At 40.0% G+C, this 24,267-nt stretch overlaps 1 protein-coding gene across 5 annotated transcripts in view; it reads left to right on the forward strand.

The window, feature by feature from the left end:
• GLIS3 (GLIS family zinc finger 3) overlaps positions 1-24,267 on the forward strand; it is a 597,994-nt gene that overhangs the window by 433,749 nt on the left and 139,978 nt on the right. The gene's annotated exons all lie outside the window — the stretch shown is intronic.

Consider the following 24,267-nt stretch of genomic DNA (forward strand, 5'->3'; position numbering starts at 1 on the left):
AGACAATTTGGTGTGGCACCTCCTAGGGAATAAAAGTGCTTAACCTTATCGGAATTAGTCAGAGTAGAGATTATTGGGAATCACGCTGTCTGGTCTTTTTTTTTACATCAGCTAAATTAAACCTGGAATGATATTTAGAGAGTGGGCATACATTTACAGACAGTGAATCCACTATTAACTTTTTTTTACTTTTATTATGTAAATTCACAAAAATTGCCAAAAGTAGAAAATAGTTACAATGAATATGCCCAACACCAACCTTTAATACTATTTATTTCTTAATAATAATAAAAAAATAGATTCATACTTAACTTCTGGGCTGATACTCTTATCAGCTTTATACCATAATAAGCATCTCTTCCTTTCCTTTGAGAAGCGTTTGGTTTAGAACCTCTATACATTCATCATTTACCCATGGGGAAAGAGGGCAATGCAGTTTCCTTGAATACTTCTCAGCAGAACAGAGCCTTTAACAAGGAAACACATTTCTTTGTAGCCCCTTTTTTTTAACGAAGCAACTAACATTCAGATACATGGGTGACTACTTTTCACTGATTCCTTTTCTTTGGTTTTGCAGTTTTACATGTTGAATAGCTGAAAACAAAATGACTTTTCACCCCCAAATTATACTTCTAGAAGACATGGTTTTTACACTAAGCATCAGTCTAGGCACCGTATAAGATGAAAGTGAATGCCACTATTCTTGTCCTCTGAATGTCCACATTCTACCATCATTAGATGTGGCTGTGACAGGAACAGACAAAGCTACCCCAAAGCAAGGTTTTCAATTGGGAGTTCTATTTTCTCAATGACTTTACACTATAAAATCTGACTGCAGTTCCTCTAAAAGTTACTGGCCTTAAGATACAATAAAATTTCATTGAAAATTGAACTCCTTAAAGTAGTGAAGAACTATATGATAATAATATATTGCCACAGTTAAAAATATAAAAATATAATTAAAACAAAAATGAAAATACTAATAATTCCATTCATCATCATGTGAAGTATGGAAGATGAAGATATACAGTTAAGTGGAGTTAACAGACTCCAGGACATGGATAATTTTTCTAAGTGTTTTCGCATAGTAAACCTTCAAATGAAATCATAATTTTAGTTGTTACATTCAGGTTTTTTAATTACCCGATTCACTTTGTTTTACTTTTGCTATCCCTTGCAGTTATGAGCAGAAGTAAATCTAATCGTTCTGCAGATTTGAACCTAGTGATATCTGGAAACTCTTTTGCGTTTTTATTAAAGAGTCTTGGAGGGAAGGTAGAAGTAAAATTCCGAATGGAGCCATGTTGTAACGTTGGCTACTGATGTACCAATTTGTGCACTGATCTCCAAGGCATCTCTATCAAATGCCTTCAATTTTAAAAGCTGATACTTCCTTTTTGCAAGAGGTCTGACATGCCACTCCTTTTTGTCTTCAACACCCTCTCCACAGGAGTGATTGCAGGAGCTGCCTGCTTCTGCTGATACGCTGGGAGCTACTTCTGCTTGAGAGCTAGTTGGGGTAAAGATACTTTGAGACTTTTCTCCAGTTGCATTGCCCTAATTTTCTACATCAATAAACATCAATCTGGTTCTCTGATAAACAAAACTGTTTCAAACTTTGACATTCCATCCTTCAAAGAACCTTTGTTGATTACGCCTGTTATTTCAAACTTTGGGACATGCTTAATACCTAGGGTGGACCTAATTTTTTTTTTAACAGATGGGTAAATTCAGTTCTCTCGTTGAATTTGCATGAAATTTAATTTGTATAAGATTTAACATATTTTAAAATATTAAACATGGATGCGTTTGGGTGTTTGAAAACTAATTTTGGCGTTATGGCCGGACAGCTTCGGGTTAGTTATTCCTGGTTTCCCTAGGAATCAATTATTCCTTTACTTTTCTGTGTAGTACAAAGCAAGGGCTATTTTGAAGGGAGCCTTTGAGAAGCATGGGGTAGGCAACGGTCGGGATGCCAGGAAATTCCCACTTGACCCACAGAGCCAGAGTATCGTGAATTCCCAGTTGGCAGGAACTTCCTTTTAGCTACACTGTTTTAGGGGTGAATTTGTTCCTCATTTGCAGATCAACTATACAGAGTGCCTGTCATGAGTCAGGGACTACGCCAGGTGTAGATCAACCTTTGGCGAATAAAATGGTTGTATCATTGCCGTCTGGAATTTAAGACCCGTTGGTATCAGTAATTGCTAATTGACTGATAGGATGTTTACTAGCATCCGTCCTCCTGACGGATTTTAGTACTGCTTGAATGTAACATTTCCTCCCCCTTTCTTTATAGAGCAGTGACTTTTCAATGATAATTAACTGAAAACTATGCACAAAAGCAATTTGCCCAAGGCCCTTTCCATGATGTACACCTGTGCACCTGGCCTTAGTTGACACACGCCATGTTTGAAAATTGACTTCATAGGAGAAATATTACCTGGTTTCATCATTTACACCGTGATAGTGTTCACATTTTTTACATTGAAATGTTTATTGAGATAATTGTAGATTTACATACATTTGTGAGAAACAATACAGAAATGTACTCGTGTGTGTGTGTGTGTGTGTGTGAAGTTTTATACGATTAGAACACCTGCGTAGGTTCTTGTACACATGCACACATGTGTGTGCATGCACACACACACACACACACACACACACCAGACAAAATACATAAAATACTTTTCAAGACACTGACTTCGCCGAATTACTTTTGCACCTTTGTCAAGTATCAGTTGAATATATTTGTTGTGTAGGCTGATTTCTGGGTTCTCTATTCCATGCCATGGATTTATGTGTCTGTCCCCTCATCAGTATCATACTTGGTTACTATATGTGTCTTGATTACTATAGCTATTACAGTAAGCCTTAATCCCAAATAGAGTGATTTTTCCCACTTTATTATTCTTTGTTATGACTATTTTAGCTATTCTAGGGCCTGTGCTTTTCCTATAAATTCTGAGTAAAGTATGGAAACCTCATTTCTATTAGGTCCCTTTACCTTCCCCATTTTAAATATCATTGTCTTGAGTGTCAGGTGGTATTACACTTTTTATTTCAATCATCAGATATGATTTATAAAACTCATAATGAAATGATAATTTATTCTGTGTAGCAATATTTGTACTTTTTATATTGTATCTTCTTCCTTCCTGATGCTCCAGGATTCCTTCTTTTATCATTTCCTTTCTGTTCGAAGAGCTTTCTTTAGCTAGTATTTAAGGGTAGGTCTGCTGTCATCAAAATCTTTGTTTTTCTTCATCTGAGAATGTTTTCATTTTCATTTCATTCCTAAAGGATTGTTTCTCTGGATATAGAATTGGAAGTTGACAGTTCTTTCAGTTCAGCTTGAAACTACTTTGTTCTGCCCTCTGTGGTTACAGATGAAAAATCCACTGTCATTTGAATTGTTGTTCCCATGTAAGTAGTGTATCCTTTCTCTCTGGCTGCTTTCGATATTTTTTCTTTATCTTTAATTTAAAAATTTTTAATTATGTGTGATGTGTCTTAGCGCAGATTTTTCTGTTCATCCTGTTTACATTCACTGAGTTTTTGGATCTGTGGGTTTGTATCTTTTGGCAAATTTGGGAAGTTCAGCCATTATTTCTTCACATACTTTTTCAGCTTCACTTTCTTCTCTCCTTCTGAAACTCTGATGATCAGAATGTTGGCTATTTTGTTATTGTCCCACAGGTCCCTGAGGCTCTGTTAATTGCCTTTTCAGTATATTTTCAGCATATTTTCTCTTTTTGTTGCGATTAGATGGATTGTTTTGTTCTGTCCTCAAGTTCATCAGTTCTATCCTCTGTTGTCTGTACTACTGAGCCCACCCAGGTTGACTTGTAGTCATCTGCTAACCCAGGCCCCCATGCTTCCGATTGTGTGTTCCTTGTTTGCTTACCCTTACATCCTTCCATGTCCTCGGTTCCCCCTTTCCCAGGCCACAGAGTGGCTGGAGTGGGGAGCATGGCTGTTCCACTTGGATGACCTCATGTGAGTGAGTAACCCACCGATTTGAAGCTTTTTCCTGGTGTATGAAAGTGGCATGACCTTATCGAACAGTTATCACATTTTATTGAACATTGTCCTTGATCTCAAGACTTACTTAATATTTCATTGGGAGACCAGTGTTGTGCCTCAAAATATAGCTAGCTCTGAGGAACAGCTTACATAAGTTGGAAACTCAATGATACATATGGCACTGAGGAAGAAAGATCAGATGGTGGGATTACTAGTGATAAGTTCCTAATTATGCATAGTTTCCAGTAAATCTGCTTGACAGATCAGAATGGGGGGTAGAACAGTTTATTATCACACAAGGAAGTTTCAGTCCGTACTTAAAGTTTCACTCATGGTAATCATTAAAGCTCCAGAGCAAATTATCTGCAGCAGCATCCACAGCCTCCATTTCCCAGTCTTCATGGACTCCTCAAATGCTGACCAAGGTACATTGAGCTCTGCTTTGCTCCGGTGAGATGTTAGCAAAAGGCAAAGGTTCTCTTGACAGGTAAAGCACAAGCCTGAAATGTAGAAGTACAAAATACCCCTGCTCACTGGACCCAGGGGTTCTGAAGTATTAAGAATATGTTTGGTATTTTAAGTTTCTATAAGTTATTCTGGGTGTAAAGAAGACTTCATTTTTCCTTCAGTGGCATTATTCTTGACAGTTTGTCACTTAATTTTTTTTTCATTAGCATGACTGATTTATTTCTCTTTTTTTCTCTCCACAAATTAATTTAGAATGGATATGTGTAGAACAAATTATGCAGTTTATACTTTAGTAACATTCTAAAGTTTTAGTTTAAATTGGGAATGGCAAAAACTAGAAGGAAACATTAAGAAATAATTTTTACAGAACTAAATTGTTGCATCGTTATTTGGGTTTGTACATAATACCCCTAATGCAGATGTCCTCTGCTTCTGTTGAGTGTTGCGTATCAATAAACCCTGTCATTTCCTGAGTAGTTTCAGATTTCATACCTGAAATCAAATCTTGCTTTTTTTTGCTAATTTTTTTTATTTGAAAAATCTCTTACTATTACTAGTTGACACATTCTATTAAAAAAAAAAAGTGAACCTCTAATAGTAGCTGTTGCATAGCCACACCATCTGTGGTAGAAGATGATAATCTGGAGAAGAACATACATATACTTTCTGAACCTAAATATCCATGTACCAGGAATAAGTACCTCGTAATTAATGATCCCTAAAATTGTGGCATTTCCTTTTTGACAGAATGAATTATGCCCAATTTTAACTGAAATGGTGAAGAAGATTTATGTTTGTGAGTTGAGTTAAGCTCTGTGCATAGGGATGTACCCAGGAGAAGAGAATATTGTTTACTAGCCCAGAAAGCTTCAATCATGGCCCTTCACTTGAATTTTGACTCTAATTTTTCTAATTCAGGAAAGTTTGGATTCTGTATTATTCCTGCAGATATTTAAGAGCCAGTGACCTATGGTGATTTAGGCCTTGGTTGTCCTACCTTCTTTCTGGCTAGCTGTCTGAAGACTTCTGTAGATGACAGGGAAAATAAAGAAAGTTAAGCAAGCCAATTTCCTTTCTGTTTCTGAGTAAAGTTTTGGTGAAGAAAAGAGTTTGAAACTATCCATTGGCTAAATATATCATTGGATATATGTTACTGTTTCTAGGCATGGCCCTTCTGACTGACCAGAAACTGAAAGAACCTAATATATTTATTAGTTTGTGCTTATTTAGATATTAAACTTATAGAGCATCTTTCCTGCATTCATAAAGGGCCCCAAGTTTTATGAAAAGAAAAAAAACAAAAACCAAAATTTCTTTGTTTTCCTTCACAGGTCACTTGTTAAAAAAGGAATGCAGTCAGACATACAAACATTGTAGTATGTAGCAAACTATTTGATCTGTACAAGTCGGAATGATTAGAGCTGTAGCAAGCTGTGCAGAGCCTGGTGTGAGTAAGCATGACTGCTCTAGGGTAGGGGGACCTAGGGGCGAGATGCAGTCTCCGTGCAAGATCATCCTGGGTGGGGGATGTATTTAAGATGCAGGAGGAAAAAAAAGACAAAAGGAAGCAGTATAGTCAGATGATTTCTTTCTTAATTTATGCAGCTGTGTAAGAAAAAAAAGATGAAGTAAAGGTACCCCATGCTGCTAGAGGAAGGGCAAATCATGGGAAAGAGTACATTTTGGAATGTCATGTTCTTTTCCGTTCGCTGCCTTAGCAAGTAAATACAATAGCACTACATGGGAACAACAAAGGAATTAAAATGTGCCATTCTGTAAAGGCATAATAAAAACAGAAAGACCAACCCAGGGTTTTTCTTAAAAGTATAAGCAATTACTTTGCAGGTCGAATAAGATTAAAGCTATTCCATGAGTCCCCCCCATCCCTCTGTGGGAGACATGCTCAGAACCTGCCAAAACTCTCCAGAAACTTTTATGATATCGCTCAGGGTTTTTGAATGTCCTTCTGTGAAATAAATTTACCAGCAAGTGGCTAGGCATCCACCCACAAAGGTTACAGTCTTCTGGACCTGCCTGGTAAGGTGATATTACAGAAGAAGTTTCCTGACAAGTATTAGCCATGTGTGAGGCCTTCCATAGCCCCAGAAAACCAGACAGCCACATCGTAGTTCAAAGGTCCAGTGTTCTTGAGTTGGACCTAGGTGTGTCCTAAATCATGGATGGCATCATTCCCTTGTGGAGTCTCTGGTTAGAAAACCTTCAGAAAGAATGAATATGCTCATATCCATCCATGTATCTGTCTACCCATCCACTCAACCATTCATGCAATGGGTTTTGAATTCCTTATTTGTTCAGTGTTGGGGAGATGTACCAACTTCATTAAGTCATCAAGGGGATGCTAAGATAGCCTTGGATTTTAGTGCTGCAGCACCTCTGTTGCACGGCTGTGTTAATAACCCAAGAAAGAGGTCAAGGCCTCCCCGTGAAAGTGCTCCACACAATTATTGGAATTAACTGTCAAGAAAACACATTTGGGAAGGAGCAGGTGAGGTTAGTTTTTACATACTTCTTGATTTCCAGAACAGTAAATATTCTGGTAAAGTGACAAAATGATAAGTTGGCTCCCAACCAGCCCTACCATGGACAAATGGCTCTTCATGTTTCTTCGGAAGCAGAGCTGCATCTACACAAACATGACAAAAGTCCCCGGGCTTCATTCTGCTTTGTCGCAGCCACTTGAAAGTGAGCCTCAGCAAAATACCAGGTCTTCGGGAGTTTGACTCATTGATTCCTTGCCCCTCCTTTTCAGTGCATGTTACCTCTGGGATTGAATTCTATGTCTGCTGATCCTTCCCCTCTCTAGTTAACCAATGTCATTCATTTTATTTGCCCCTTTCCAGTTCCCTCACAAGGGACTCGGACACCAGCTCTTTGGCCTCCTTGACTGACAATGCATAGGTTTCCACGTGTCACCTACAAACCTTTGACTCTTTTTCTTTCAAGTGTGGATGAAAGTCAAGGCCTGAGGGACACTGGGAGAGGTCTTCTTTCCAGAAGTAATTCCACAGTGGGCCTATAGTCTCTGTTGAAGATCCTGAAAATGGATTTGACTCCCCACTCTATAAGTTTAACTTGTGTCCCCTCTTCCTCCTCTGCAACTAGGCCACTTCTCACCCTTCCCCAACCCTTACACACTCCAAGTGCCTGCCCAGCCCTCACCTTTGTGCAGGGGTCTCTTCGGTGGAAGTAACCTTTCCTTTATTTCCTTTATTCCCTGTCCTAACAAATGGTTCAAAACTTACTCAGTCCTAACTCCTCTGTGACCCTTCTGATCTCCTGTCATCTCCATTCTCTCAACTTCCACTGCCTTAATCGTAATCCCCTAATTCTCAACATGGAATTATTCTCTCTGGGTTTCATATGATCTAATTTTATCTCCCCAACAACGCTGTGGGCTGTGTGAGGACAGGAAGGAGGTTGTTCTTTGAGGTCACTCAAGTGGTGGCACAGGTGTGCCTGGTAACAGGCACTCACTGGGCATTGACAGGTTGGAATGCTGACTCCAGGATGGGAGACCCAGCCTCCAAAGAGCCTCTGTATTGAGGAGGAGGAAGAACCGACATTAATTTGGCCCCATCTTCCTAATCTCACTGGAGGCGCTGGAGAGAAATAAGGAAAGTTGGATTTAAATAATGAGGAGATAAATTCTTGGACCCCCCCGCCCTTGAAATTCAAGAGATTTAGGATTAGTAATGAGATTGTACCTTACTCATCAGAATCAATTTTGGTCCCTTTAAATCATGAAAATTTCTAATGTAAAATAGTTTTAAGCCAGGCAACTTTTAATAAGATACACCAGACCAATAATTTTCCTATCTCTTATATCTCTGTTTCCTGGAGATAGTCCTTCTTTCTGCATCATTTAAACACTTTCCGTGTGCCATACCTACAGATTGTAATTTTTCACGTTCCTCTTTCCTATGAAATTGTCAATTCAGTGAGAGTACTGGCTCCTGCTTTCCATTGTGCCTTTCTCCTGACACCACCGCTGTACTTCCTGTGAAGGCGAAAATATTCAGAGTGTGGTGTCTCTGGTTGTCACTAACTCGGCTGATTTTTTATTCAATATGCCAACAAGGTAAGTATTCAAATTGCATTTTTCAACCTTGGGACCAGCAATAGGTGCCTGGGGTTAATTATATTCTCTCCGTGAAGCAGGATAGAGAGGACATGAGGACAGCAGTAGTGGAAGGAGTTTGGGGAAAGGAAAGCAAGGGTATATTGCAGGATTTTTCATCCCATAGGTAGTTACTGCACGCCTACCAGGTGTGAGGACCTCTGCTAATAACCGGGAGTAATACAACTATAACCAACAGACATTGAGATGTCGCCCCCATGGAACTTGCTGCGTTGTGAGAGAGACTAATAATTTAGAATTGGTTACTTAAAATGGGTTAAGAGTCCCCAAATAAAAGCCACAGGTTCCTTTGAGGGTTTTAACGGGCGGGGAGCTTCTACCCAAGAGTTTCACTGAGCGATTCATCAAGCTCCAGCTGGCCTGACGCTAATCTGAAATGGTTTTTCTCAACATCAGTGAGAAACACCATTCTCACGTCAGGGAGAATTTTCCAGCACCAGGAACCAATGGCATATTTATAGCCTCCTTTACATCATCTTGTCAAGCAGAATCTTGAACACAACCTGCTCCCGAGAAGCAGCTCACGCTCGTTGCAGGCTATGGCAGCACTGAAGCCAGGCTTTCTGTGGTCTCCAGCTCAGCAAAGCAGGGGATGCTGGGAATCAGTGTGCCCATAGCATACTGTTGGCACAAGTGGCGCAAGTGGACCAAAAGACAATAGTAGCTCTGATTCCCTGGAGTCTGGAGATATTTCTCTGACCAATTGCTGTGATACATAAACCTCTAGACCTTGGAACTAGATGTTGATAATTTATCAAGAGGCTTAATTCTATGGCCTCATTTGTGTTTTTGAATGGTGACAATGACATGTAATTTTTTAGACTCTTAACATACCCCCAAAGGTAGATTGTTAGAATTCGTATTGAATAATAGTGTGTCAGGTATAAACGGCAGGAGTTCAGTGATGTTTCATGTTATTGGGATGCTGCCTGTTACAGAAATGTGTGCATAAAAGAGAATTAAGACATACTGTGCTGCAGAAGAATGACATTATTCACAAATGAAGCCTCAAACAGAATATTAAAATAAAGACTATGAAGAAAAGATCAACAAAAAGCAAAGCCTCGCTTATGCAGCTAACTGGGCTTAGGAGTCCAGCCAAACAATGTTCCACCATTGACTAGCTTGAATTAGCTCCCAATAGCAATCAGGGCGATTTGATTGTGCGCACAATTCTACACAGGAAAACTCAGGGTGAGAAATGATATCGTGCTCTTTAGGAAGAATGAAAATAGCCCATAGCCCATTCGGAAGGCTGATCCCAGTTTTCTGTGCAGAGAGGGAACTCCATTCATGCAGCAGTGCATTAGGCATCTCAGATTTGCTATTCAGAGGAATGGGGCTTTTGGGGGGCTTCCCTTGATGAGTATCTGAAACCTGGCCCCAGCGTGATTGCTTTTAAATGGGCTAGCACTCTGAATTACAGCCCATGTGAGATCTGGAATTAGGAGGGAGTGATGGTCTCAGTGAGTTAAGCAGGTTTTGCTGAGGAGGTGACATTTGAGCTCTGTCTTTGAGGATATGCAGGTTAGGCCCAGGGCACAGAGGTGGACACAAGTGTTTTCTTTGTAGAGGGAGTGGCACGTGCTAAAGCACAGAGGTGCAGCATATGTAGGAAGCAGCTAATAGGGGGGCCTACACATCAGAGCATGGCAGGAACTGGTGAGCAAGGGGAAATGTGACAGTTCCGTGGATTTGCCTCAAGACTTTTCTCCTGAAAGCAATAAAGATAAAAAGCAGGCTTTTTAAGTAGTCAAATGATAGAATCACATTTGTTTTCCAGAGAATTCTTGAGACAAACAAGAAACCAAAGGCGGTAAGAAATGTGAGGAAGCCAGTGTGGCAGGTGCTGAAAACTCAAGGCCTGTGTGGCGGTGGGGAGTGCGGTGGGAGCAGAGTGAAGGGGAGCTTAGGAGAGGCCTTGGTCAGATGCTTCAGCAGCAGAAGAAACAAACACTCAGGGAGCGATAGCATGTCCATTTCACGAGGCCAGATACGGGATGTTTGCAGGAGATGTAATGGGTATGACTTGCGTGTCCTTTTAGACCTTCGGAACTGTAATCTGGAGATTTTTCTCGAGCTCCAGGCTGATGGTGAGAGAATTTATTTAAGGTTTATTATGCAGCTGGCACTGGAAGCGTCCTACTGGTGCTATCTAATTGAATCCTTATTGCAGAGCAACCATGTAATGGAAGTGTTAATATCTCCATTTGCAGATGAGGAAATTGAAGCCTAAAAAGATAGGTAATTTGCCCAGGGCTTTAAGCTTGGGTGTCAGACTCCAAAATCCACCCTCTTCACCCCCACATGCATTGCCCAATAGAAAGATTCCTTGGTTTCCCAATAGGTATATACAAAAGACAAAGTCCCAAACAGAATCTCTTTCTCCTGATTGTTTCTCTCCTTTCTCCTTTATTAGGGACAACACCCTTTTCTTAGTTTCTGAAATTAGAAAATGTGCAAGTCCCTGACTCTTCTCCCTCTCCCTCTTGTGCACCACCAATCACCACCCCTGAACTGTGCTTTTTCCTAAATACTCCACTCAGAGGCGTTTCTTCATTAGCAACCAGCCCTGCCTGTCAAACCCACTATGCCTTGTAAGGGCTTTGCACAGTCTATGAATTCTTGTCTCTCTTACCCTCTCCATCGTATTGTAAACTCCTTCAAGGTAGGGACTGAAAGCATCTTTGGGATGCTTTCATGGCCTCTAATATTCACTGTGTCTTAGCAACAGCAGAAGCATAAAATTATTTACTGATTGATTTAGTCAAGAGAGCCTTTAACTATATAATGAAACTTTAATTGTGTTTTACTATTCATTTATTTTTGTGTTAACCCAAATTGGGAGTGTCATTGGGAGTGTGTGTACTGAAGAATAGCTGGCAGATTAAATCTGAGTTCTAACTAGAGAACAGCAGATGAAATCAGTGGGTTGGACATAGTCAAGGACTGGTTTCCAGACCCTCTCAAAAGGGCAGATTTCTACAGGAAGGTCTTGGAAAAAACATTTGGACTTCAGACGTCTGCCAGGTCTAGGCAGTTTCAAGGCCCAGTGTGGAGTATGAAGCATGGCTAACCTCCAAAAGTCAAACAACCACGTCCCTGATTGACGAGAATGCAGAGAACCAACTTCTGGGTACAGAAGCTGGATTGCCAGACGTTCCTCAAGAAGAGGCTCTGTTCTCTTTTTCCCCCCTTCTCACATTTTTCTGTCCACTTTGCCTAAGCAACAGATGAGGTCAATGTGACATAGTCTGGGTTTGTAATGAAGAGGGGAATTTCATATGAAATTACTTTAAAATTTGCAGACTTTGTTTTCATAATGAAAGCCCGTTTTATTTACAAATGAAATTTTAATTTTTTCAGCTTTTCTCTCCTATATTCAGTGGTCATTTAAAATCTGACATAACAGGATGACACACAATCTTTGCCTTCCCTCCTTTAGTGTTTGTTCATGGGTCTAATGCTGTGTTCAATCTTTAGAACGGTGGCCAGAGTATGAGCCTACCCTGAAGATTTTTCTTGCTGTAAAAACTCATTAATTTGGATTCTATTCTATTTTAGATTAGTGGTAATTTAGGCCTGGTTACTGTGATAGACACTGAGTAAAATGTTTTGCCTTGAGTGTACAAAATAGTCCTTTTCTCACTTATTTTCAGAATGGTAGAGCTGAAAGAACTGTAAGAGATTGTCACAGATGCCGTTCTTGACAGATGAGGAAACTGAGGTAGAGAGGGTAAAAGAATATGTGAAAGTAGCACAGCCATGGTCCTCTGTTTTTAGATTTCTATGACAACATGTGCAAAAGAGATAACTTTTTAAAAAATGCCCCAAATAGCTTTCATTTTGAACCCTATACTGATTCAAGTCAGGCTTTCTCATCCACCATCTTTTCACCCCCTAGCCCATGTCACATTATTCTAACAGTGAAGTTATCCTTATATCCTTACCTGCCAGCAGGGCTTTAATCAATCCAGAAATAGTTTTGGGGGACCTTCACTGTACTAGAAATGCAGCCTCTCACATTGCTTTTCTTCATAGACAACCCTAAAGTGACCACTTGCAGTAGAGTAGAAAGGGAGGAGCTCTTTCCTCGGTCCACAGATGGTGGTGCAGCCTATACCCAGAGCTGGCTACTTCCTTCTGCCAGCATGCCCTCGGTTGATCCACCAACCCCTTAGGCACCCCCCCTCCCCCTTGACCTTGGGATCTTGCAAGTTCTTGAAATGTTGGGCAAGCTCAAGGAATTGACTGTGAACGACTGCTGCCATGGAGGCTATTTCCAGGGTAAGCCCTGTCCCATGATTTTGGAAGAGCCCTAGTAAGGTCAAAAGGAATCTTATCTCTTTCTCCAGAAGCTCTACAACAATGGCGTGCATTCTTTGGGAGTACGGATGGCATGGCGTTGGGGCTCTGATGAAGGCTCTGGACCACTCCTCCCAGCCCAGCCCCAAATGCACAGAAGCATATGCGTACACACACTCACGCAGCTTTGCGTACTATTTCCGGGCATCGGTGGATTCTCTGTGTAAGCATCCGTCTCCCTAACTTAGAAAGTTCAAACTTAAGCTGAGTCCCACCTAAATTTGTATATGATTAATGACACCTTTGAAATACAGTAAATAGCATGTGATCCTGAATAAACTCATGTGGTAAGGACGTTTCCGCCATTTAGTGGATGTATAATAACAGAAAATAATAGCATTATTATTTATTATTGTTATTATTATTATGAATTGCTAACATTTATTGTTTGTCGGATGCCAGGTGCTGATCTAAGCACTTTATATGTATTAACTCCTTTTTATAATGTCCTTTGAGGTAAAAACTATTATTAACTAGTTTAAAAGTGAGCAAACTAAGGCAAGATAGTGGGGGGCTCACAGGATCGATAGGGAGCTTGAGGACCATGCATGGGATTAAGTGGAATCCGAGGCATCTGTCTGAGTTTTTCAGTGAGTCTTCATTTTGGTCAGCACACTTTTTCTATCATGAATAATCTCTAACCAATTTAACAACTGAATCACTTAACTCAAAATGCAGTGCCCAGAGGAGACTATCCAATGTCGGCCCAGCTTTTAATAGATAACATGCCCGACCCCTGGCAGAACTGGTTTTTGTGGTTTCTATAGGGAGCGGCTGGCTCCTGCATTTACCTCTCTTGGTACTCATATAATACTTCATGAAGAACTAATTTTCCCAAAAGAACTTGAGGTGAATTAGGAAAGGAGATTAAATATTGGGAAGCTAAAAATGATAGATGGGCTGATGATCTGTTAATATCTCTTCCAATCATGGGATTTTGTGATTTGATGATTCTGTGCCATTCCTTGGTTGAGCGGTTGAATGAATTAATGGTGATAAATCATCATCGTTAGTCTACGCCAAATATTCAGTGCCAGCAGCTGGAGCTGAGGCTGGGTCCATTCCCTGGGCCCAGAGAGCCCACCACGTGCTCTGGGAAAGGAGACAGGAAACAAAGCTTGTTTTCCTTAAAAAAAAAAAAAAAGAAAAAAGAAAAAAAAAAAGGTAGTTGAGCTAACCACAATATTAATGTAAGCTATTTTCATGGGAAAAAAAGTTTATGTGTGGGGTGGTGGGCCATACTAAAACCTTTATTTTATTTTTCATGAGATGCTGATTTTCCAGATGCCTTTGGGCCATACTGATATGTGAAGAGCAAACTCAGAACTTGGTGTGTTTTTACAGGGATTTATTGTGTAAAAGCAGCTCTCTGCTCCGCTGTAGTTTTTCCTAGTGCCCAATCCCTTTAGCCGTAATCTACCCACATGAGATTGAGTTTTTAACTCAGGACACACCTCCACATCTATTCATGTTTTTCAGTCTCAATTTGATACTTGTACAGGAAAGGTCATAAATACAGACTGCTCCCCCCTCCCCCAACACACGCACACTTTTTTTTTTTTTTTTTTTTCCCTTTTAGGGCTTCACAGTAAACACCATCCTGAGAAGCCACCTCAGCCCCGAAGTCAGATTGCAGCACTTAGGGTGTCATTGAGTACGTGGAACTGGAAGTAGCATGACAGAGTAGGAAGAACACAGGCTCTGAAGCCAGACATATCTGGCATCCAATTAAAAACTCTTTATATTTTAAAATTCTCTTTTGTGTCCGTTTTATTTTGGATATTTTCTACGCTCTGTCTTTAACCTCACTGATCTTTTCTTCTGCAGTGTCAGATCTGCTTTCCTTCCAGTGTAATTTTCTTATCAAATATTGTAGTTTTCATCTGTAGACGCTTGATTTTTTTTATGTCTTCCATGTATCTTCTTAACTTTTTTTTAACATAAGGAATACGGTTTTAACAACGAATTTTAATGACTTTGCCTGCTAACTCTCACCGCTGTGTCAGTTACCAGTCCAGCAAAACCAGATTGGTTTTTCTCTATATTGTTGGTCAAATTTTCCTGCTTCTTTGCATCCCTGCTTTTGATTGGAGAAAAGACAATGTCAATTTTACCTTGTTGGTTGCTTCCTATTTTTGATTCCTAGACATCGTCTTGAGTTTTGGTCTGGGATGTAGTTAAGTTACTTAGCAGTTTGATCCCTTCAGGTCTTACTTTTATGACTTGTAAGGCAGCTCTGGAACAGTGCTCAGTTTGTGGTTCATTTTCCCCCCAGGCTGAGGCAGACTGTCTTGAGCACTCTACCCAATGTCCTGCCTGTGGACTCCCGAGTTTTTCCAGTCTGGTAGGAGTAACAGGGACCCTGCCCTGTGTGAGTGCCAGCACTGCTTACTTTAATCCTTGGTGCTTTCCTTGCACTCAGGTTGTTGACTCATGTGCATTGTGCTTTTCTTATCAGTTCTTTGCTGAATACTTGAGAGGAACCCTCTGCAAATATTCTCTTTATGGCATGTTCTTTTTCCCCATGTTTCTCTACTCTGTCCTATAAACTCTAGCTGCCTTGGTATCCCCTTGTTCTAGTTCCTTAATGTAGGGAGTCTACTGCATTCTGCCTGGATCCTTCTTCTTTGTGGTGCTGCCTGGTCATTTTCTCAAGGCGACAAGTGGGGACAGTTCTAGGTCTCACCTCATTTGTTCTTTCTCTTGGAGATCCCTGTTTTTCATTGCCTGATGCTCAGTGTCTTGAAAAGTGTTGTTTTATGTATTTTGCCTGGTGTGTGTGTGTGTGTGTGTGTGTGTGTGTGTGTGTTTCAGATCAGAAAGTGAATCTGGTCCCTGTTACTCCATCTTGACCAGAAGCAGAAGTTTATTAATGGAAAATGAGGTGTATGTTGTGGGTGGTACCACTAAAAATGTTTCAGTTTCCTGCATATTACTTAACTGATTTCACTCAAAAATAAAATTCCCAGAGTAAATATTATTGGGGTAGTGGTTAGCATGTTTCAGGTTGCTCATTTATTCACTTTTTCACTAATATTCATTGAGCATCTACTAACTGCCATGTACTCTTCAAGGCACCAGTGATAAACAGAGGGATGTGATGGTTCTTGCCTCAGACTAACCGTTATGTGGTTACTGATTGAAGATTCCCCCAGAAGCTCTCATGAGCCAGTTTCTTGCATGTAATCCATGAATTGCCTTCTTGAATGGGAAAAACAAAGAGAAGAGGACATTTACATAGCAACTCTTTTGGACTTGCTAATTGATGATTGATGATTTCAGGATCACATTTAGCTCAATATAGCTTAAAGGGACTTGAGACTACTTTACCATCTAACTTGCAAAGCAGTTTAACTGGAATTGTATATTGTACCATTGATACACTGTAGATACTATACATGGCATTGGGGCCATGGCAGTGAGTGAGACTTGGTTCCCATCCTCTGCGCGTATGGTCTAGGACTACGTGAAGCTGGCTGTGTCAGAACACCTAGGAGGGTGCTTTACCCAGACTAACTGGGTCAGAGAAGGCTTCCAGAAGGCAGTGAATGCTAAGCTGCGACATGAACACGTGATACCATTGGTGAAAAGGCAAATTTTGAATGACTCCAGTTCTCCCAAAGCCTAAACTACAGCCGTGGAAGCTAGAGTCAAACTTTCATGTCCAGTGTCTACTTCTGTTCTGACGAATAACTTTCATATAAAATTGGGTGAGCCGTAAATGTGAAATCACCTTCCAGTCATGTATGGTGCAGTATCCTGGCTGTACCTGGTGAAATAAAAACTTAAAGTCCTGTTCCTTTTAATACCGAATCCATTTTAAAAGTATCCCAGCAGAGGGCTGAGTGCAGAGGGCTAAGGTCTTAACAAATACTTGTTTAATTGCATTGAGGACACAAGCTTCGAGAGGTGGCAAGGAGAGATGTTGGGGAGTCTCTTGACTCCCTCCTCTCAGTTTTGGGCTGCTGCCCGAGTTCATCTTTCTTCCGTTCATCCAGCTTTGCAACAAAGGAGTGCTTCAGTTCGGCAGAGCAGCAGAGAGCTTGCCCGCAAGCTGAGCGGGAGGGCTGTCAAGAGAGACCGTGTAGTAAATACAGGGCGCTCATTGAAATGCCAAGTGTCACTACTTTGGCATTTAATTATCTGACTTGCTGGCAGCTGGAAGTAGGGGAGCAAGCAGGAGAAAAAAGAAGAAAAGCAGTGAAGAGCAGAAGGTAGAATTGGTCAATGATCTGATGTAGACAGCCCGGTCAGGAGCAGTAGTTTTTAGGCACACTTAAAAAACATTCACTTTGTATTGACTTAGAATTGCCTACAGTTTTTGAGAAGAAATCTTAATTAAAATACCTTCTGATAGTTAAAAGCAAAATTATTATTTTGACCCTACAGAGCACAATCAGTGTGAACTCTTAAAGTGAAGATAATTTTAGGTTATGTTCATGGTGGGCTGTCAGAGGTGTCTAAACACACAGCAAGGTCATGTGGGAAATTGGAACAAAACAATGCCTGAGATGTGAGAGCTCCATCCAATCTGAATTTAAACAACTTGGCAGGCTACTAATCTAGCTTACATCTCGGACGGAGTGGAGAGATGTGAGCTCTCAAGGTAGCAGACAACGATTTTGATCCCAGCTGTACCACTTTCAGCGTGAACTTGGGCCTTGCTGCTTGTCAACACTTAAGAACGTCCTATCAGAAGCTTTCATTGTTTGGGGTATTATGCTGGTTGAAGAGTCTATTTAGTGTCTAGCACAGAGCTGTTTACACTAAGGAATATGTTTGAAAAATCCTTTTTCTTTTCTTTTTTTTAAGCAGCAGATCCCTTTTATTAAAGAAAATATTTATTCATGTCTGAAACCAAGAGTAAGTAGCTAGCTGCTCAAAGAAGTGGGATTGGCCTCTCTCAACTGTAGACATCCTTCAAGTCTTTCTTCACATGTCACCTTCTCGGGGAGACCTTCTCTGACTCCATGCTTTCTAAGCAGCAAGTCCTCCCCACCCCAACCCCAACCCCCACCTCTGGCATCCCTGTCCCATTACTCTGTTCTATTTTTCTCCATAGTAGTTCCCATTATCTGCCACTCTGTATATTAACCTATTTGGCTATTGGTCTGCCCCTCCCCCACGGGAATATATGCCACATGTGAGCAGGGGCTTTCTCTGTTGTTCTCTGCCCTATCCCAGCAGCAAGGTACAAAGTAGGCACACAGTAATTACCTTTTTCAATGAATGGCGCATAAGTAGTGATCAATATTGACACATATGGTTCCTGCTTTGATAGTCTAGTCTTGCATAAAGGCAGGCAATCACACAACTATTGAACTGTGTGTCAAGTGTTGCGCTGGGTAAAGTATGGAATATTGTGGGAACACAGAGAAAGGCCTCTATCCCAGACATGGGAGATCCAGGAAGGCTTCCTGGAGTAGGAAACCTGAACACTTAAGAAACTGAGGCATGTAGAAGATAAGTCGCTGTCCCAAGGTCAGATACACTGAAAAGTGGCAGTGCTGATGCACTGATGCAGAGCAATGAAATGGCGCTGACGTGAAGGTCTTGATCTCTAGTCTAAACATGTGATATTTAGATATTTATTGCAGGAGTCAGTGTCAGTCATGCCAGTGGGGAGTCAATGTAACTGTGGCTTCATCCTTGAGGGTTCATCAGAACAGGATGACTTGCAGGGATTGGGTCTAGAGAATGTTCACAGTTTTTTGGAGAGTGGTAAACACCATTGTAGAGGAAGTAGAGCTAGAACTATGGATTAATATGATGCTGTGAAAGTCATAATAGCAACTTTGGGGTTTTCTCAGGATCGGATCCAGGAGAAGGTGCTTCTGAAACAAACATTCTATGCTCAGGCATTAAAACAGTGGCTATCCTAGATGCAAAAGTATTTTAAAATACTGATACTTTGACCTAGGGGTTCCAATTCTAAGAATTTATCTTAAGATATTTTATTCTAAATAATCATTTTTGTGTGTGTATAGTACATGTTCATATAGAGAGAGTACATGTTCATGTACTGTATATTAGTATAGATACGTATGTATACATATACACATATCATTGTAAAATAACTGGAGGCAATCTAAATATCCAACAAGAGGGGATTGATGAAGAGGTATGGATAACCCATACAATGGAACATTATGCAGTTGTTAAAAATGATTCTTGAAATAAATAGCCATGTGTTGCTTAATGCTGGGGATATGTTCCGAGAAATGCATCCTTAGGTGATTCTGTTGTTGTATGAACATCATAGAAAGCATTTATACAAACCTAGATGGTACAGCCTACTACACACTTAAGCTATATGATATAGCCTACTGCCACAAACCTGTACAGCATGTTATTCTACAGAACAACACAGGATTAAGTCAGGCATAAGAGAAAATGATGCAATCAAGAAACGAAGTAAACATGAGATGTGTCAGGCTGCTGCTGGCATAACATGGCATACTGTTTTACTGCAAATTTTTTTTTAATAAGTCGAAGGAATACACTTTAATGATAAAAAGTAAGTACATAAACCAGTAACATAGTCATTTATTATCAGTAGTATTATGTACTGTACATAATGGTATGTGCTATACTTTGATGAAGTTTGTCTCCTCCAGCTTCACCACAGACGTGAAGAATGAGTTAGATGCTGTGACATCACTGGGCAATAGGAATTTCTCAGCTCTGTTACAATAGTATGGAACCACCACTGCAGTATATGTAGTCTCTTGGTAAGGGACACATCGTTATGGGGCACGTGGCTATTTATTGACATGGGACGATAATAACCATACGTTATTAAAGCAAAAAACCTTACAGTATATAGAGCATGATTTCATTTTCTAAAGAAAAGTGTATATATATATATTATGCAACATATTTTTATAGTGTATTCAATCAATACGTTTTTATTTGTGTAATGAGAATCAGTGGAAAGAAATAACAATGATAACTAAGTATGTCCCCACCCCTTTAAGAAATGGCTAAGCCTTGGCAATAGTTTTTCTCTCAGAGGTCACCATTCACCCTTTCTTGGGCTGAGGAGTGTTCCCAGCTGCGTGTGGGAACTTGTCCAGCGGGCTTCCACCTTCCACCCAGGTCACGTGCTCCCGCCACTCTCCTGCGAGCTTTTCACAAGAGAGGCCCATTTGTCAGTACTGAGACCAGACAGCCATTTGTCTCTCAGGTTTAGACCAGTGGAGGGTGCACCCAGCAGCGTGAACTGGCCTTTTGCTGTCATGAAATATTACTGTTTTACACTCACAAATAAAAGTTAGCAGCATTTCATTGCTGCGTAGTGTGAAATGAGACCTCCTAACCAGCTGGATGCAACAGCCTGGCGTAGAAATGGTGATGACTGTTAGTGTTCATGGTTCAATTCAATTAGGAATATGTTTTCCTCTTCTTTGGTGAAAGGGGTAGTCAAGATGAAATGCCTCACAAACTTCTGAAATATGTACTTGTATAAAAGAACTATTAAAGTAGAGTAACATCTCTATGATCTTTGAACTGAGCCGTCATTCTGCCATTATTGATGTAGCTGCTTTAAGCCATCTAATTAAAATCAGAGTGACAGATTTGTTATTGAAAATCTGAAACCTAGCTCACATCCCGTACAGCACATCTGAGCAGGGTGTATATCTGCTGTTTTGATGGGCTCTCAAAATTGCTAAGCTGTGCCGGGTGCCAAAAGGAATTCAATAAATCTTTTATTTTCTTACCGAGCAGTTCTCATTAGTCTTTTTAATAATAGCAGTAGTGGATATCAACTTCAGTTCTCCAAAATAAATTGTGTCCATTAGGGTTGTAATTATAGCATCAAATACGAGTTTATTCTGCTACAAAGAAATGGCAAGGCAGATAGGGCTGAGTGCTTTCCTTTGCCTTTACTTTTCAAACATTGCTTTGTGTGTAGAATGTGAATCTAATACCTGGGTTGGGGAGAGGTGGCCTGTCAAGGTCCTTGGTCATCCAAACTGACAAGGTTACTCCCCCCTTGCTGCGTATACGGTATCAAGTGGTGTGAATTCTGCACACACTAAGTAAGAGCTGGTCACTAGTGAACAACCCGCAGTTCAGAACCTGTTAAACAAACTACATAAACCTTAGAGTGAGGAGTAAGTGACAGAAGGCTGTGTTATCTGAAAATTTAGCTCTTTAAAAAAAAAAAAAAAAAAAAAAAACTAGCAAGAACCATCTGTCATGGTTATTCAGATTTGAGGGCTAAATTGAATGGAAGGCATTGCTGGGCTATTAAACAAATTCTCTCAAAATATTTTCATACCTTTCTTTCCCTCTCATCAGAAGCTTTTTCTTTTTTTTTTTTTCCCACCAAAGATGTCATCCAAGTGTGTTTTGGGGTTTTTTGTTTGTTTGTTTGTGTGTGTGTGTGTGTGTGTTTGAGTTTATGGCTTCTATGCCATGGGGAAATCTTGTTATTTTGTTGGTTCTAAAGGACTGTGTGGCTTGCAAGCAGATGAGTGTGAAGTATATAAAGTTTATTTTGGATTCTGGATCTCACAGCCTTCTGATCTACTTCTCAGTCCTGATTGAGGTGTCTGGATGTTCTAAATTAATTCGTTAAAGATTTCTCTAGAGGTTGGCAGAGGGTAACATTTAAGCAGAGCCCTTCTCCTCTCCATGCCCAGAAAAGAGGGAGGAATTACTGAGCAGAAAAAATGAGCAAGGGGGCAGAAGTCTGCATTTCATGGTGAGAATCTACCATCACTTTTTCATCCTTTGTTATTTTTCCACTTTCGTCCTCCAATTTGGAAGAAAAGTTTTCTGTTATTTCCTATGTTGTGAACAGTAACACAAATTTTGGAAGCTCTATCCTCTTAGGCGAGTGTGGAAATAGGAAGTTTGGAAAGATATTTATATTTTAAAAATATGTATGGAAGGTAACCTCGTTTCTTTCCATCTCCTAGCTTCATTATTAAAAGGAAAAAAAAAATTACGTGTTGATGTGAAGGCAACTGGATGTCATTTCCCTTTAAATAGTACAAAACATATGGGGGCAGCATTGCATTTGTCACAAATTGTCAAAATATTTTTTTTTTTTTTAAGAAACCAAAATTTTCTAAGGATGGTTCCAAATGTGCCTGATTTCCCTGAGCAGTGAGCAGCACGACCTTTACATTAGCAGATATATTTATAAATACACATATGGCCCAACAGTGCCTGACGGACTGCTAATCTGATGAGCCAGCGACAGAATTATGGTGTATCACCTACATGGAGTTGGTTGTTGTTATTGTTTTGCTTTTAAGTTACTGATTTACCTTAGCGGTTTTCACTTATAGTTATCCCATTTATCAATGCTTATTGACAGGTGCAATTTGTTAATGCAGGCTGTGGAGCGGTTTGAATGTCTTGATGTTTTTTGTGGGGTCATTACATGATGACAGCTTTTTTCTTGGTGAATCTGTGAGACTTCTCAAGATGCACAACAAAGACATAAAAGAGAGGGAAATGTGTTGTTTTGGAAGAAGGCAGGTAAAACCTTAAATGTTACTGGTTTCTGGTCTATTTTACACACTTGTAGAAGTTTAAAAAATAAGCACCTATAAGGTGCTTTGAGCTTCTCAAAAAAAGAGAAGCCAAGCAAATGCAAAAAAAAAAAAAAAAAAAAAAAAGAATGTCCCACCCAGAGGTCAACTAGGTTCCAAAAGGTACCAGAGGTCAACTGTATTCCAGAATGTCAGACACCCCTATGGGTGCCCCCAAGTAAGGGCTCTTACTGAATAGGGTTCTAAAAGTATAATATTTTTCAGATAAGTTGGGATCATGTTTTTCAGGTTTTTAAAGTGAAATGCCCTCTTTTGATAAACTTCCACACAACCCCAGCCCTCCCCTCCCTTTCTGTGCCCTCAGGTGTACTTGTTTTGTACTTCCTTCCTCTGACTTCCCACTCCCTCTCCTGTTGAGAATCTTCTTGGCTGCTGGGTTAAAACTGGCTTATCTCCACCAGCCAAGAAGGTTTCATACAGCTGGACTTGCCAAGGTTTGTGTTACAGAAATGAAAGATATTTTTCTGTATTCAGAAGATGAGATTATAACATTTAATGCCCTTTTTCAAACTACTCTGAAACCCCAGGAAATTTTAATCTCCCACCCCATCTGAGAATCACTGATTGAGGAGGCTTTCCTTTTTCTTCCTCATCCTCCATATGCATTATCATGTTTTCTAAGCCTGTCACCTTTTCTTTTCTCTTCTTTTGTTTTTCTTCTTCTTTTTCTTTTTCACATTAACCTTTCTGGCTGCTTTTTGATTCCTGAGTATTCGCCTTTCTCTAGCTGATGACATTAAAGGACATTTTCCCCTACACTAAGACAGTGAAATTGCCTGAGCGAACTGCATACTTTTGCAACTGAGTTCATTTCTTTTCCAACTTCACAGGTACTGTGAAATGTGTAAATAGGGGCCTTAATTTTCCCTCAGCTGCAATCTACAGTCTGTAACACCTCTGAGGTGGAAAAAACATATGAATGCTGTTCTTTTAAACTCGTAATAGTTTCATTGTAAATTCCCCCCATGTACTCCCAACCCTCTGTAATAGTGAGCGATTGCTTCCTCTGAAGGCACAAATGGAGCTGATTGATTTCAGGAGACTAGGAGACGCTACATGTGTCTGTAGGGAAGTTTTCTACCCCCACTCAGTACCTTAACTGCATTAAAATCACTAAGAAACACAAATTTCAAGTGGAGCAGGTATTCTTTATGGAAGGAAGTACTTCTTTATATGTGTGGACAAGGTAATCCAGAAACTTTCGTTGAATCGAAATGCAAACTCCATTGGGAGCTGTACATCACAGGGAGGTTCCAGAATCAGAAATTAATTATAAAAAAGAAAAATGGTGAAATTAAATATGGTTCTTTTATATTCATCTATTTGTTAAGTGCAGTGGAAACCATTCATTAATTTATTCAAACCCACTTCCTGACCTGCCACTGTACGTAATTCATAAAATTTCATGTTGAGAAAGAAAAAAAAAGGTGCAAATCCAGAACTCTTTACTCTGTTTTCATGTATGGTGGAAAATGAAGGTCTTGAAGAGCTTTACACATCTCACTTGCAAACTAAAGTAGAATTGAGTGAGAATTTGTACCATATGTCCACTTATTTTTCGCACTTACAGGAATCACAAGTGATCTGAGCTCATAAAATGTTGATTTTTACAAGAAATTTCTTTTCTGTTAAGAAATGTCATCTAGGTCTGTGAGGCTTGTGATGGATTACAATACAAAA

This window comes from Rhinolophus sinicus, linkage group LG04 (genome assembly GCF_036562045.2).
Source record: "Rhinolophus sinicus isolate RSC01 linkage group LG04, ASM3656204v1, whole genome shotgun sequence".
NCBI classification, from domain to species: domain Eukaryota; kingdom Metazoa; phylum Chordata; class Mammalia; order Chiroptera; family Rhinolophidae; genus Rhinolophus; species Rhinolophus sinicus.